Source organism: Protopterus annectens, chromosome 1.part1 (assembly GCF_019279795.1).
Source record: "Protopterus annectens isolate FY-2018-M chromosome 1.part1, PAN1.0, whole genome shotgun sequence".
NCBI classification, from domain to species: Eukaryota; Metazoa; Chordata; order Ceratodontiformes; family Protopteridae; genus Protopterus; species Protopterus annectens.
Window position 1 is genome coordinate 1,766,870,077 of NC_056726.1, and position 16,511 is coordinate 1,766,886,587.

Genomic DNA, 16,511 nt, shown 5'->3' on the forward strand with positions numbered 1-16,511 from the left:
CTGAGGCAGTTCCACCCTAAGGTGATGCAGGACCAGTGAATGGTGAGGTCCTGAGGTGGGTCCCAGATGTGCTGGGGCCTGGTGCCATGGCCAGAAATGGGAGAAGTGGATCCACTGGGATCGGCCTTCCCAGACGTGCTATGGTGTTGCAGTTTTAGAACATATGTTGGTTAGTAATAGTTAACACATTCCAGGACTTGTTATAACAGCATGCATAGGTTTTCCCATTAACCCAAAACAACAGATTTGGAACATTTGCATATCAAACAGAATACATGCATATATGGAATAACAGTGGGCATTACACCAGCATGCAGGTTACATTGATAGCAACAGCCCACCATTGATAGTATTTGAACTGAGAACATTAAGTGTAATACATTTCAACATTTGTAGAACAATAGGACACATGTCCCAATGGTAAGTTTGGTGGAAAACATACCCATTCATTTATGTGTTTAGATTATTGGTGAAGATAAGGTGGGGGAGAGAGAGAGAGAGATGTCAATTAACAAATGTTGATTCTTGCAGTGGTCACAGCTTTCATGATCATTGCTCTAATCATTAATCTACAGGTATTATTACAACAACCTATGGCCTTGGGTTAGGCAGTGGTATGTTTGCACGCATTGTATAATTACAGCCTTCTTATAGCTACTTTATACTTTTTCTTACCTGGAAGACCTGTGGAGGAAATTTTTGTTAACACTTCCTGACTGTTTCTACCCATATTCACATAGTCAGGGTTATATATGTGGACTCATATTGTGTGTGTGTGTGTGTGTGTGTGTGTGTGTGTGTGTGTGTGTGTGTGTGTGTGTGTGTGTGTGTGTGTGTGTGTGTGTGTGTGTGTGTGTGTGTGTGTGTGTGTGTGTGTGTGTGTGCTACTGCCATACTCTGCCTTGATTTCTATCGGTCACCCTGGTTGTTGGCAGCAGGGACCAGTAGCTGTGACAGCATGACACTTTTGAATATTTCTTGTGGAAGACCACTTGGTGTATGTACTTATCTTGTTGTCATTTGCAGCCCTGGCTTTGGACTGTGGGTGCTGGACACAGTATGACTACAGCCTTCTTATAGCTACTTTATACCTTCTCTTCCCTGGAAGACATGTGGAGGGTATTTATGTTAATACTACCTGACTGTTTCTACACATATTCACAAAATCCTAGTTGAAATTATGCATACAGCTTACTACCACTCCCGGGATTCAAACCATGGCTGTTTCTGCTAAAAATAAAAGTTTGTGTTTCATCAGACCAAGCTATTGAGAAACCACTGACTCTTCATTGCATGTTTTCTGTCTCATTCTCTCTTAGTTATACAATCTGACCTTGTAATTACATCATTCTTATACATACATTTCTATACATACCTTTTGACATAGCACAATGTGGAAATCAGTGGTTAACACAACATTACTATTCGGATATCAGCTCTTGGTGCATGAAACATTTCATAGTTAATTTCGTGTCTTACAGAAGCACTAACTTTGTCATGAGACGTGATTGTTTAATGCTTCCAGAGCTGTAGTTGCTGCGCATAACCTGTGCACATTTCAATTCATACAATACCATAGTAAACACAACCAGTCCAGGGTTTTGAATTTTATTGAAAGGCAGTTGAAGTTTTATTTATATATAACCTATATAAGACTGTTACTGTAATATTGTCTGGTTTATTCAGTACAAACCATACCCATTTTTAATACTGCCAGGTGACATTCTACTCCTTTATATTTATTTGGTATGAATACTACAAGCTAGATTGTTACTCACCAGCCTCACAATGCTGCCCTTGCAACCTTCTTGCATGGGCTTCCTGGTTCACAACCCACTCAGCTGGAGCTGAAAAGAAGATATAGAAACATTTATACATACCTATCCATCACATACACAGGCTGGACTTTGGTAAACAGTTATTGATATGAATACTTCCACATGCCTGGGACATCACCCCTCTGCTGTGCTTCTTGGACCCACTGGTCCAAGAGCTCCCTCTTCCTCTGCTTCAAGTCGGCATAGTGGTGCCAGTCCTGCTCACCAGTCCGAGGGATGCCAGTAGCATTGGTGAGACCACAAGCGAGACTTTCCCAGGCCTCTGATTTGTATTGGGAGCCCTGGTACTGGTCCTGCAGCAGTCTCATGTCATAGTTTTTAAGAAGGAGTCCTACCATGACCCTGGACTCCTGTATGCCCCAGCACTACAACTAAAAGCGCATACCCTCTCTAACACCAGCCATACTGCCTACAGTAGGGAGCTACAACCAGTTATGAGCTGTATTCCCACCTGCGAGGTTTAAATATGTCCGATTTCCCACACTTTGCTGTGATTGGGCGGTTTTGAACATGCTGAGCTAAGCTAAGCTATGGGCAAACCTGCTTAGCTAAGGTTGGCAATGCTTAAAGGGGCAGGCTCAGCACTGCTTACCAATGGGCAAATCCACTTAGCTAGGCTACTCATTGCTTAGCATTCATATTTAAGCAATGCTTACACCTGGTAAGCATAGCTGTGCAATGTTCAGCATTGCTTAAGTTTTATTTTATAGACTATCAGCTGTATGGGATTGATTCATCATTCCTGACATATTATAATTTTGTTTACTTTCCCTGATATCCCCCTACATTTATTTTTGTGTGACTATACTGTATGGGGTACTTGTGTTTATATGTGGGTTTCACAACTTTATTACACTGACACCTCACATCTGGACCTACTACACTACCCTGGTTAACAAATATATGCTATTTACTACCTAATTATAAAAAAAATAAAGTATGTGCTGCTTTCACATGTAAAATGCAGACTTGCTTCAGTGGGGATTGAACCAAGAACAACTATTTGCAAAGCAAATGCTAACCACTTCACTACTTCCACATTGGAACATTTCAAAGTATATTCCCATTTAGCTATTTGTGATGTGTAAGCTAGGCTGAGCAGAGCTGCGTGATGCACACACCCGCTCAGCTACGCTTAAACTTTATTACAGACTGAAAACAAAATTAAACAGATGTGTTTTATTTTTTTAATGTAGGAGTATGCATGTTGCTTTCTGCAACATTATCTGTGGGGGGGCTGTGCTTTTCAAAAGGTGATGACATGACAGGCTTTGCATTTGAGAGGTATGCTCAATGGACAGTAACAGTATCCGCCATACCTCTCAACTGTACAGATTTTTCACAGAATTTCCAGATTTTTGCCTTATATTTTTGGTCCATTTTTCATACAATTGTGGCTTTCTGGCAGATTAGTGGCAAAGCATTAAAGACTGAAGTTAGGACATAATGATGGACATTTGAGTTTTACACTTCATACCCTTTGGAAAATTCATGCTAATGCAAAGCCTGTCATTCTATCAACTTTATAAGTTTGTGAGAGCAGTATTTCACATTTGTCCCTTGTTTTTTATGGCTTTGTCCAGATTTCTTCTGAGGTTCAGATGTAATGGTGTCCATGGACACTCTCTCTTACTGTACATTGCTGTAGGGCAATTATGGAGTGCAGGGGATGTGTGTATTGCGAAAACACTGCTCTCAGACACACTCGCTACAGTCGTACACAGAACTGTGTCCTTATTAGAGCATGGCAGCGCACCTGCATGAATATGCATGGCACGCTGCTGTGCTGCATGGGAATGGTCCCTTCCATGCATGAATAATATATTCTTGCACGGAAGTTTGCTGAATCCCAGGGTCTGTATAGTTAATGAATGCTAATTCAATAAGCTTATTTTGTTCTGTTGTTTGTGTCTGTGTATGTATAGGAATTTGTTGCTTACTTATAAGGCAGTGTGCATGTACAGAAGTATTTACACTAACCCCCAGTCTTTCTTGACAACTAAACTAGAGTAATGCTACAATGAAATACCCAAATGTGGTTCCTACAAACCATAATCCAGATATCACTGTATTGCCCTTCAGTATATGAAATGGCTTGAGTTATCTTCTCTTTACCTACTCTCAGATTCAGTTTGCACACAGATTAATTTTTCACCCTTAAAAATGTCCTGCCCTAAATGGTATACCACAATTCCACTCCACCAATAGAGCTCTCCGCTCTACTGATAAACATCTCCTCTCAGTTCACAAAGCTCCCAAATAAAGAAATGTTCTTTACTCCAGTTGTATCTTAAAATCCTGGAACTCAATTCCCACTCCAATCAGACTCCTTGACACCACACATATTTTCAAAGATGAATTAAATCCATTAATGCATGACTCCTGGCTATGCCCCTGCTATTTTCCAGTCTAAATCTACCTATCCTATGTACACATACATGAACTGACTATCTCTTCTCTCTTTATTTTTTCTGTCTTCTACTGTTTGTATTATAAAATGCATATAATTATATCTGACCTAATGTTCTACTACTTAAATTTGCCCAGTGCTATGTTGCTGCAAAATATAATTATTTATTTCATAATTGTCTGCTTTATTAATTTTTACTTTGTATGGAATACTTTTAATGTCTCTCAGCATTCTTTATATTGTATGGTACAACTGGAAATAGTTCTCATGGACCTGTGTATACAATGTTGCTAAATATTACCAGAGTATTCTGTATGTTGTATATGTACGACTATTATTTTTTTGCGTTTTGTGGAGCTTTCCTACCTAGGCTTTTGCGAAAAGGGGTTTGTTTGCCCACTTGAACTTTCCCAGTAAATACATGAAAATAAAATAAAATAAATATATGGGGTGCTAGAAGCAAGTATTCATGACCCTAGCCTTCTGTTGTTTTTTTCCCCACCCCTAACATCATTGATTTGATGGATACTTGGCTTTTTTTGCAGACATTTTAGGTTTAGACACAGCCTGTTCCTGAAACTGAAGTCAGTTATTATATCACTGTTATACAATCATTATTATGGTTATTAGTGTTTTTAACTTCATGTACATACTATATGAATATACTTTTATATGTAGAATGAGAACCTGCAATTCTTATTCTTAATTGCTGTCTTTTATATGTTGTCACTTTCTTTCTGTATTTTATTTAATGGGTATCCTGCGGTAGTGGTGCTGCGGTAGCGTTGTCACCTCACAGTAAGACGCTGTCCAGTTCAATTCTCAGCTAGAACGTCTTCTGCGTGGAGACATGCGTGAATGGGCGTGCCTTCGTTGAAGGTTGTGCATCAGGCCTGGCAAGCCGGTATGTAAAAATCAATTGCCAATCATTAGCAGACCGGAGTTCCGCTGTGGCGATCCCTAACCGGGAAAAGCCAAAAGACACAAACAAACAAATAGTGTATGAATATATTGCATTACTATATGTCATTTCTATGAACGCTGATATTCATACAGATACATTTACTTTGTTTGTAAATTTTTTATTCTACCTGTGATTTATTCTCAGGTTATGTATAGCTCAGTTTCATATATAAACAATGAAACACTCTTCCACTATGAGTGGATAAAAATGAATGCATTGAGCATTGGAATCGCCAAGCTGCATTCGTGACATTTTATTTTTTGTAAATATTTTCATCTACTTGTGATTTATTCTCAATTTATGTATAACTTAGCTTTAAGTAATTTACCCAGTGTCATTCTTTAACTTTGAGTATACACTCCTGGTCTGAGTGTGAAAATGGTCTATTTGAAGCAGTACCCTAACCTACTTATAACTCAAGAGATAGATAGATAGATAGATAGATAGATAGATAGATAGATAGATAGATAGATAGATTTATCCACCTTGACATTTAGTAAAAGAAAAAAATCAGAAACAATTGTATTAAAGGAAACTCTAGGCAGTTGTGGCAAGTCAGTGGCATGATATTAGCGCCACAGCATAGGCAGAATACCTGATGATCTATATCTAGCAAATAGCTTAATGTCCCACCTAAATGTTATTATACATAATTAATAGTATGCACACCTCACACATAAAAATTAGCATGCTTTGCGACTGCAGCAGATCAGCATATTCACATTAACAAAATAATGGTGCAACATGGCTTATCTATGCATTCATGCTGCATCACTGGCTGAAAGGATGAAATTCAAGAATTTGATGTCACTGTGAGCTTCACCTCAATGTATTTATTGTGCGAGCCAGTGGTGGCCTTTTGGAGAGGTTTCCCCTTTTCTTCACTGTGGTTTGACCATGAAGTTAGTATATATAATCTCATGGGGCTGGGAGGGCTTGCCTAACACATCAGTGTGTGTGGGGGGGGCAGTGAGGCTTTCCCCCTGCAAAACAAATGTTTTGTTTTGTTTTTTTTTTACATTTTTTTCAGCTCACTGTTGCCAACATATAATTAACAATGAATGGTGAGCTGAAAAAATCAGTCTTTGTAATTGCATAAGGAAACTGTGCAACATGGGCAGATAGAAAAAATACTGTTAGCATATACAAAATTTTCACAAGGTTAGCAGTTTTCGTTTCTCAAGGGTAACTTTTTTTTTCATGAGCATGTTACTTGTTTTTCATATATTGATATACTCTAAACTATTACCACAGTGAGATGGATTTGTTTGTGGAGCTCACAGAAGCCCAGAATACTGGCCTACAGCCTGACTATTCAAAGTTGCACAGTTCAATTGCCTTCTCAGATTCACTGACTCCAATATGCTTGTTATGAGTCTTTTATTTTCTCTTACAGGTTTCTTCACCAAATCATTTAGCACATTTTCATTTCTGTTGTTTCTGTAGACACATGCATTTGATTAGTTATGAGTTTTAAGAATACTGCTAACTTCAGAAAGATTTTTTAACTTTCAATGTTTTGAGTTTTTAGGTTCCGTGAATCAGAATTTAATACGCAATCATAATTTCCAGGGAAAAACTCAACAACAGTTTCATGGATAAATGTGGTCTTTCAATCCCTGAAGGTCTATTTAGGTTCTTATGGAGTTATTTGGTCTTATTGGAGAATGCCTGCAGGGATTTTTATTTATAGTTGTTTAACTGACATGAGGAATAAAACATTATTTTATTAAACTTTGTCTCTCAAAAGTTAATTCTTTATGTAATTTATGTTACATTGCTCTAGGTCACTTGGAACACAATGTGTTTCTTATCAGATATACTTACAGACAACTTACTTGCAACATCATAACTAATGAAACCATTCTGAGTTTATTAAAACAGCATATTATGAACCTATAAAAATAACCCTGAATAATTAAAAAGAATTTCCAAAGTGGTTTGATGATAATGCAAAATAATTCCATGCAATATTTCCCCAAACTAAACCCCTTTTCATTAAATAAACCTTTACAGGTCTTTGCAAAAAAATAGATAAATCAATGCAACATAGGTTTTCTGACTGTAAGGCTGATTTCCACTTGTTAAGAGTAGCTTGCAAACGAAAAAGCAATGTATATTAAGAATATGACAGTTTACACAGAGAATGCTCAATGTGGCTTCTCTTCTAAACTAACCAATTCACTTCTTCCAGTTGCAAATTATCAGTCTCCATCCCACAAAGATGCAGGATGTTTAATGATTCTCTACAGAATAATCTGAAAGAAGAAAGCATAGTTATTTGAAGTATTCACCATAACAATACATGACTGAACTGCCCTTGCCTTCCAAGTATCTGATCGGATTATAAAGTCCAGCATTCCATACTCAGAAGACAGACACAGTTATATGCATTCTAAACTGATAGCAATTTAATGAAATATAAAACTTTCCACAATGAAGGTCCAGTCATCAGATTATGAAAGATCTGTCTCTCCCATTTCCTCAGCTTTCAGTGAAAAATAAACCTACCTTTAGAAAGGAGAGCTTGCTCTCATGGTGGGTGACAACACATAACAGTAATATAATATAAGAGGCAACACATGGCACACTCAGTCACCACCTAAGGGGCTAAAACCTTCCTCTGCACACATATATATAGTAACATTGATGTCAGGCACAGTGGTGGCTGGTGACTTCAAATCAAAGGGGGGCTGCAGGAGACAGCTGATTGGGTGGGATCAAGGGGAAGGGGTGTGGCCAACTAGAAAGGGGAGGGGCTATGCTTAAAACTACAAAAACTAACTTTAATTAAATACGCTGCCCTGGGTGCCAAACCATCATTATGAGAGTCCAATTAAGACAAAAATAAGTGTAGAAGAATAAAAATATTTAAATGCATTGGCTGCATGACAACTTACTTAATATCTAGATGGAAACAAAAGGTTGTGAGGCATGAAAAAATAAATTACTTTTTAAATACATTACTGGAATGCCAGTCAAAATCAAGTATAAGAAAAACAAGCAGGACTCAACTCAAACCACTTCTCCTTGCACTGCAGTTCTAATTATAATTTATATTCAGCTTTATTAAAGTACCAAGTAACATGCTGAAAGTAGAAATCTCTGTGCTGGCCCACTTGTAAAAATGTTTGTTATCCAAAAAAGACCTGCTGCCTGACAACTATCTGCTTGTTTCATGGGGAAAACATGATCAAAGTAAAAAATGAAAAGCAAACAAGAAACAAGCTCAAGATACATTGCTTAAAGGATTACTGTACAGGTTATCGACCACACATGATTGGCATTCTGTTTAGTTTACGGGTAAAGCCTGTAGAGATGACGGGAAGTCTCCAACAAGTGTGAGCTTTTTAAAAGAAAGTAATCCTGTCCTTCAATACCAAATGCTTATACATTATCTAGTTAAGTATTCTCTGCATGGCAAGTTACAGTTTCACAACAAGAGATAGAAGCGGAAGAAGCTTCCCCTGGTCTCTCAGTTCTTGACTGTTCGGACTCACATTTCTCTTACACAGCAGGTGACTCTTCTTGCTCCATCATGACTGCTGACCTTAACCCCTGTCTCCTATACCAAGGTCCAAGAATTATACTTAACCGTAAAGGGGACTTCACTATTTACAATTTTACAGACTTGGAACTAAGGGAGGAATTAGTTGAGTTACTTGCCCTTGGTTACACATTTGTCCCTAGTAAAATGGGTGACATATCCAAGGAACTTATTGAATTAAAATGCTTTGTCCGAAAGTTAAATTTCAAGTTACTGTTTAGCAATGAAGTTGCCTTGCCACATGATTCTCTCAAACTACCGAGTGTGTATAACCCCCCCATCCACCCTTCTCTTCAGCTTTTCGAAAGGGTCTGTGAAGCAGACATCAGACACTCCTTTAAGGCATGTAATGGTTATACCGAAACTCTTCGGTATAACATTACTAAAGAACAAGTCTCCCTCTTAGATGAATTATGCCATTACCCAGTTCGAGTAGTTAAACCTGATAAAGGGGGCGGACTTGTAATTATGGACAATTCACTGTACAACGAAAAAATGTTTGATGTCCTTAACACACCTGCCTATTCCCCTGCTTCTCTCAATGAAATACACCGTACCCATAGTATGATGAGGGGTGTCTTTCGAGACTTGTTCTTGCAGGGTAAGATTGACATAGAAACTTACAATTACATCGACATCTCAATGCCAAAAATTCCAGTCATGTTTGGCATCCCCAAGGTCCATAAGGATGTTAATAATCCCCCCATGCGTGCGCTGGTTGATGGTAGATCATCTATGACATATCCCAGCGCCAGATTGGTGGACACTATCCTGTCTAAATACCTGAAGGACCTTCGGGGTGTATGTAAAGATTCCTGGTCTTTTTTAGACAACTTCAACAACATTCCGTTCGATGATGGGAATAATTTTCTCACCATCGACGTTGTTGACTTATACACCTCCATTCCACACCAAGAAGCCGTGGAATGGATTTCCCTCCTACTTTTAGACTGTGGAGCACCACAGACTGAAATTGATTTGGTTACAGAAGTCTTGGACATAGTCCTTTCATGTAATTATTTCCTTTTCGATAAGGATTACTTTTTACAGAAAAAGGCGATGGGCTCAGCTTTGGCCTCTGTCGCCAACTTCTTTATGGGTTTTGGGAAAAGAACTTCCTTTTTCCAGTGAAAGGATGCAGACAGTGAAATTTTACACACGCTACCTGGATGATATTTTCATCCTCTTCCATAATGACACAGAGACTTCCTACAGTTTCTAAATGGTACGACTGACTTCTTGAAATTCACTTAATTTTTCACCTTTAGAAATCGACACCCCATGTAAAGTTGAGAAAGGAAGGGAACACCTACACATCTTGTGTTTACAGAAAGCCAACTTACTGTAACTCGTTCTTGCACTTCACAAGCCACCATCCCTTCAAACAAAAGAAATCTATTGTGAAGGGCCAAATGGTTAGGGCTGTTAGAATGTGTAGTGATTTTGACACCTTCCAGAACGAATGCACACTTTTGTGTAACATGTTCCTTAATAGGGGTTACCCGAGGAATCTCATTGATGAAATTAGGCTTGAAGTTACAGCCAAAAGGATAAACAGGGTTTATAAACCTATCTTGCAAAGCCATGCACTACTTGGCCTTAGTTCTAATAACACACTACTGTCACCTATTGAGGGTTCCCCCTCTCCTAATGACACCTCTCTGACCAACCATGTACGCGATTTTGCCATTAGCTACGTCCATACATTTAGTCTTAACACTCAGACTACTACTGCATTGATTAAGAAAAACTGGCAATTTATCTTGGGGAGTCCTGGCCTCTCTGAGAAATTAGGCCCCTGTCCTAACTTTGTCTTTAAGAGGAATAACAATCTTAAGGAACTTTTACAGAGGGACCTAACTAAAAAAACCTTTAACAGGCGTACAGGGATGTACCCATGTGGTTTTTGCAACTGGTGTTACAAAATGAAGGTAGGGCAGACCTACACTATAAGGGACAGGAAGTTTTTAATCCAAGCTCCACTCAACTGTGAAAGTAGATCAGTTGTATACCTGGCTCTTTGTGATTGCTGTCCCTCATTCTATCTGGGAAAGACTGACCGCAGACTCAGGGACCGTGTCTACGAGCATATGTATGCAATTAAGAAAAACTCTGATGTTAACGCTTTGGCTAAACACATTGCCAACCATCCTGGGAACTCTTTCTCGTTTATGGCCATAGATCAAGTGACCAATAACATCCGGGGAGGCCCAATAACTCTACTTTTAGAAGTACGTGAACTGGAGTGGCAACTGCGTTTAGACGCATTTTGCTACCCGGGTTTAAACGAAAACTGTAACATCTCAGCAGTACTCAAGTTGAGGAGTTATTTAAGGTAGTACCCCTCTTTGTAGGTATTCCTTACTTCCTTATGCATACATAAAGATTTTTTCCAAAATATACATATTTTTTTTGTTTCTGACTTCATGTGACGTGCCTTTGTTGTAGCACTTCTCATGTTAAATATCGCCTAGATTTTAGTTATTATTGTTGTTTACACAATAATACCTTTAAGGTACATAGTTGCTCATTATGGTTTATACTTATAATGGATTACTATTACTTCTTTATCAAGATTTAATCCATTACTGCATATTATACTTACTTTTTTATGAGTTGCTATTTGAATGACTTTTTATGTTGAATTTTTACTTTAACGTTATGATTTCTTCTACATATTTTAAGAATTTTAAATATGTCATTTTAACTTTTATGTTTATTTCTTTGGTAACATTCCACACTTCGAAATGGTTATTACTAACATGAATTAATGTCTGCATATTCTCTTTGAGGAACAAGTTGTTCTTGTGAAGGCTTGTACTTGTTTACCAATTACTACAATGAGTTTTACCTTACCATGTTGTCATTTCCCTTTTGCCTTGTATAAAAGGGGCGTGCACTTTTACCTCATTGTTAATTTGTTTTCTCTGAGGAAGCTGCACCTTTGTGCGGCGAAAACGTTTGTGATAAATAAATTCGTTAAGACTACCTACTTGTTGTTGCTGGTACAAGGGCTCCGTGGTACGTTTTTGAAAAAGCAATGTATATTAAGAATATGACAGTTTACACAGAGAATGCTCAATGTGGCTTCTCTTCTAAACTAACCAATTCACTTCTTCCAGTTGCAAATTATCAGTCTCCATCCCACAAAGATGCAGGATGTTTAATGATTCTCTACAGAATAATCTGAAAGAAGAAAGCATAGTTATTTGAAGTATTCACCATAACAATACATGACTGAACTGCCCTTGCCTTCCAAGTATCTGATCGGATTATAAAGTCCAGCATTCCATACTCAGAAGACAGACACAGTTATATGCATTCTAAACTGATAGCAATTTAATGAAATATAAAACTTTCCACAATGAAGGTCCAGTCATCAGATTATGAAAGATCTGTCTCTCCCATTTCCTCAGCTTTCAGTGAAAAATAAACCTACCTTTAGAAAGGAGAGCTTGCTCTCATGGTGGGTGACAACACATAACAGTAATATAATATAAGAGGCAACACATGGCACACTCAGTCACCACCTAAGGGCTAAAACCTTCCTCTGCACACATATATATAGTAACATTGATGTCAGGCACAGTGGTGGCTGGTGACTTCAAATCAAAGGGGGGCTGCAGGAGACAGCTGATTGGGTGGGATCAAGGGGAAGGGGTGTGGCCAACTAGAAAGGGGAGGGGCTATGCTTAAAACTACAAAAACTAACTTTAATTAAATACGCTGCCCTGGGTGCCAAACCATCATTATGAGAGTCCAATTAAGACAAAAATAAGTGTAGAAGAATAAAAATATTTAAATGCATTGGCTGCATGACAACTTACTTAATATCTAGATGGAAACAAAAGGTTGTGAGGCATGAAAAAATAAATTACTTTTTAAATACATTACTGGAATGCCAGTCAAAATCAAGTATAAGAAAAACAAGCAGGACTCAACTCAAACCACTTCTCCTTGCACTGCAGTTCTAATTATAATTTATATTCAGCTTTATTAAAGTACCAAGTAACATGCTGAAAGTAGAAATCTCTGTGATGCCCCCACTTGTAAAAATGTTTGTTATCCAAAAAAGACCTGCTGCCTGACAACTATCTGCTTGTTTCATGGGGAAAACATGATCAAAGTAAAAAATGAAAAGCAAACAAGAAACAAGCTCAAGATACATTGCTTAAAGGATTACTGTACAGGTTATCGACCACACATGATTGGCATTCTGTTTAGTTTACGGGTAAAGCCTGTAGAGATGACGGGAAGTCTCCAACAAGTGTGAGCTTTTTAAAAGAAAGTAATCCTGTCCTTCAATACCAAATGCTTATACATTATCTAGTTAAGTATTCTCTGCATGGCAACAACAGAAAGGCTTTCAATGTTGGCAGTTATTTAACAGTATGCTTACTAAAGCTTACTTGCATCTTACGTTCTCAGACAAGCTTACCTTATGGTCATTAAAGCATTGCTACTTAAACACAGAGCAACAGGCCCTTTGAGTAATAAGCATAAATCAACAGTACAAAAATATGACAGAAACCAGACCATTCTGCAAAATCAAGGACAGATGAAAAGCCACTGTAGTACTAGATGGAAACAAAAAAGGTTGTGAGGCATGAAAAAATGAATTACTTTTTTTTAAATACATTAATGGAATGCCAGTCAAAATCAAGTATAAGAAAAACAAGCAGCTCTCAACTCAAACCACTTCTTGCACTGCAGTTCTAATTATAATTTATATTCAGCTTTATTAAAGTACCAAGTAACATGCTGAAAGTAGAAATCTCTGATGCCCCCACTTGTAAAAATGTTCCTTATCCAAAAAAAGACCTGCTGCCTGACATCTACTTGTTTCATGGTGAAAACATGATCAAAGTAAAAAATGAAAAGCAAACAAGAAATAAGCTCAAGATACATTGCTTAAAAGGATTACTGTACAGGTTATGGACCACACGATTGGCATTCTGTTTACAGGTAAAGCCTGCAGAGATGACTGGAAGTCTCCAAGTGTAATGAGACTCTTAAAATAATGTAATCCTGTCCTTTATTACAAATACTGGCATATGCATTTCAATACCTAAGGCTTATAACATTATCTAGTTAAGTATTCTCTACATGGCAACAGAAAGGCTTTCAATGTTGGCAATTCTTTAACAGTATGCTTATTAAAGCTTACTTGCATCTTGCAATCTCAGCCAAGCTTACCTGATGGTCATTAAAGTATTGCTACTTAAACACAGAGCATCAGGCACTTTGAGTAATAAGCATAAATCAACAGTACAAAAAATATGACAGAAACCAGACCATTCTGTAAAAATCAAGGACAGATGAAAAGCCACTGTAGTACTTGTGTCTAACTTGGATGGGTAGGATTCTCTGCACATTTACACTGCATAACTACTCATTGCCTTGCTTCGACACATCCAGAGTCACTACATGGGGGAGTGGGGTGCAGCAAGTATGTCACAGTTTGAAATGTCTCTGGCTCACTTGTGATGGCCCTGACACATTTGTCTTACCTCTCAACCTCAGAGCAAGAAATCTGGACAAAGCCATACAAAGAAATGGGACAAAGGCCCAAAAATAAGGACAATTTTTAAAATATTGCTCTGATAAACTTAGAAAGATAATAGAGGTCTTGCATTAGTATGAATTTTCTGAATGGTATGAAATCTGAAACTCAAATGTCTAACATTATTTTCTAACTTCAGTCTTTAATGATTTGTCACTAATTTGCCAAAAAAACACAATTTTATGAAAAATGGACCAAAAATGTGATGTAAAAAATATAAAATAGCAACACAATACAGCTGGGAACCTGTCAAAGAAGGGACACTTTAATATTAGTACTGCTAACTTGAGCAGCTGACAAAATAAAATAATCTACATGCATTTCTGAAATAAAAGTAGTCTGATTATTAGTTATTTCTTAATTATAAACCCTCCACGTTTTCTTCCAAAATTGCTATTTTGCGGAGGGATCATTAGGGGAAGAGTAACATTTTGAGTCAAAATCAGGGACAGTTGAGAGGTTTGGCTATGCCTAATACTATAAAGCAATTTATTTGCATGTACCTCTCGCCCTGTTAATGCAATAAATCTGGACAAGGCCAAATATATTGGGGAAACATATAAACAGTACTAAAAATTGCTCTTGTATAAACTGAGACAGTTGATAGAACAGGTCTTACTTTAGCATTCATTTTTCTGAAGGTTATGAAGTCTGAAACTCAGTGTGCCATTATTTACTGACTTAATTCCTAAATGATTTGCCAGAAAACCACAAATTTTATGAGGAACAAACAAAAAATAAGAAGCAAATAATCTATTCATTCTTTGAAAATCTGGACAGTTGGGAGGTATAATTCATCTGGGGCTGCCTAATTTGCTGCCCTTCCCCCTCGCAAAACCATGGTTGAATGGAGTCTACCCCTGCAGCCATTCCAATGATCCATTACTTGGCTATTTCACTCCATTTACCATAAACACTAATGTGCACACTGATTTACTTCTATGATGATTTGAACTTCATTTGAAAGTTTTATTTTGCATTTTACAGCACAAACACTAAGACATCTGCTAAACAAACTTGGCATTAAAACTTCTCTGCCCTTGAAATTCACATTAATTGAAACAACATTGAAACCCACATTCAAAGAAAATACATTTTACCCGTGTCAGATAAAGATTAATTCTGGGCTGTTTTCAAATCATAGGCCCCTTGCATATGAAACATACATGTGCTCTTTGATACACCTTCCTATTGCTTTGAACATTTTTCCAGTAAACAATGAAACAAAATGCATGCACCAATGACAAAACTGCCCAATTCAGAACATTTCCATCATAAAAGTCTACTCAAACTTCTACAGTCCACTATTATCAGTAAATATGCACAATTCTACAGTCCACCATTATCAGTAAATATGCACAATCTCTGAAGTAGTAAAAAAGTCATCTAAATAATTCCACGTTAAATAAATCTGTAATGAAGAGGTTGTTGCTAGCAATCACCTTTATATTTCATGGTTTCATCGAAAAATAAAGTGTCTGATAGCCCTGAGGAATAAACTGCCTAAATTACATTAAAAATAAGCTAGTAATATTGCAATAGGAAATGGATGGCAAACTGATAACAGGCTCATAATTAGTATCTTAACTTTCAGTACGGCAGCATTCACCCCTTATGGGAGTAGAACCAACAGCCTTCTGCATCAAAAGCAAGTACACAACCTGTTGTGCTATTAACAATGCAAGCTGACTTAGCATAATCAGCACTAAACTTCTCTTCCCCTGCAGCTCTCAGCTCCTTGTAGAAGCTACTCAATACTCAACTGCATCTCAACTTCGCAGCATAAGAAATCTGGAAAAAGCCAAATTTATTGGGGTGGGTCAAAAGGGGAAAAACCAGGGATACATTAAACATTGCTTGTATAATCTTGGAAAGCTGCTAGAATAAAATGCTGTGTTACCACCATACATTTTACTGCCAAGGTCCCTGTGCAAAGAGTCAGAATAACATACCACTACTCCAAATCACCTGCTTTGTGAAAGAAAAATGCTGTGTTACCAGCATACATTTTACTGCCAAGGTCCCTGTGCAAAACAGTCAGAGCAACATACCACTATGCCAAATCAGCTGCTTTGTGAAAGAGAGGAAGACTGAAACTTAAATGGCTATCATTTAATGAATTCAGTTCTCAGCATAGCTGTCAACCTCTTAGCATAAAACACCTGGACAAACCCAGTAATGAGGGAATA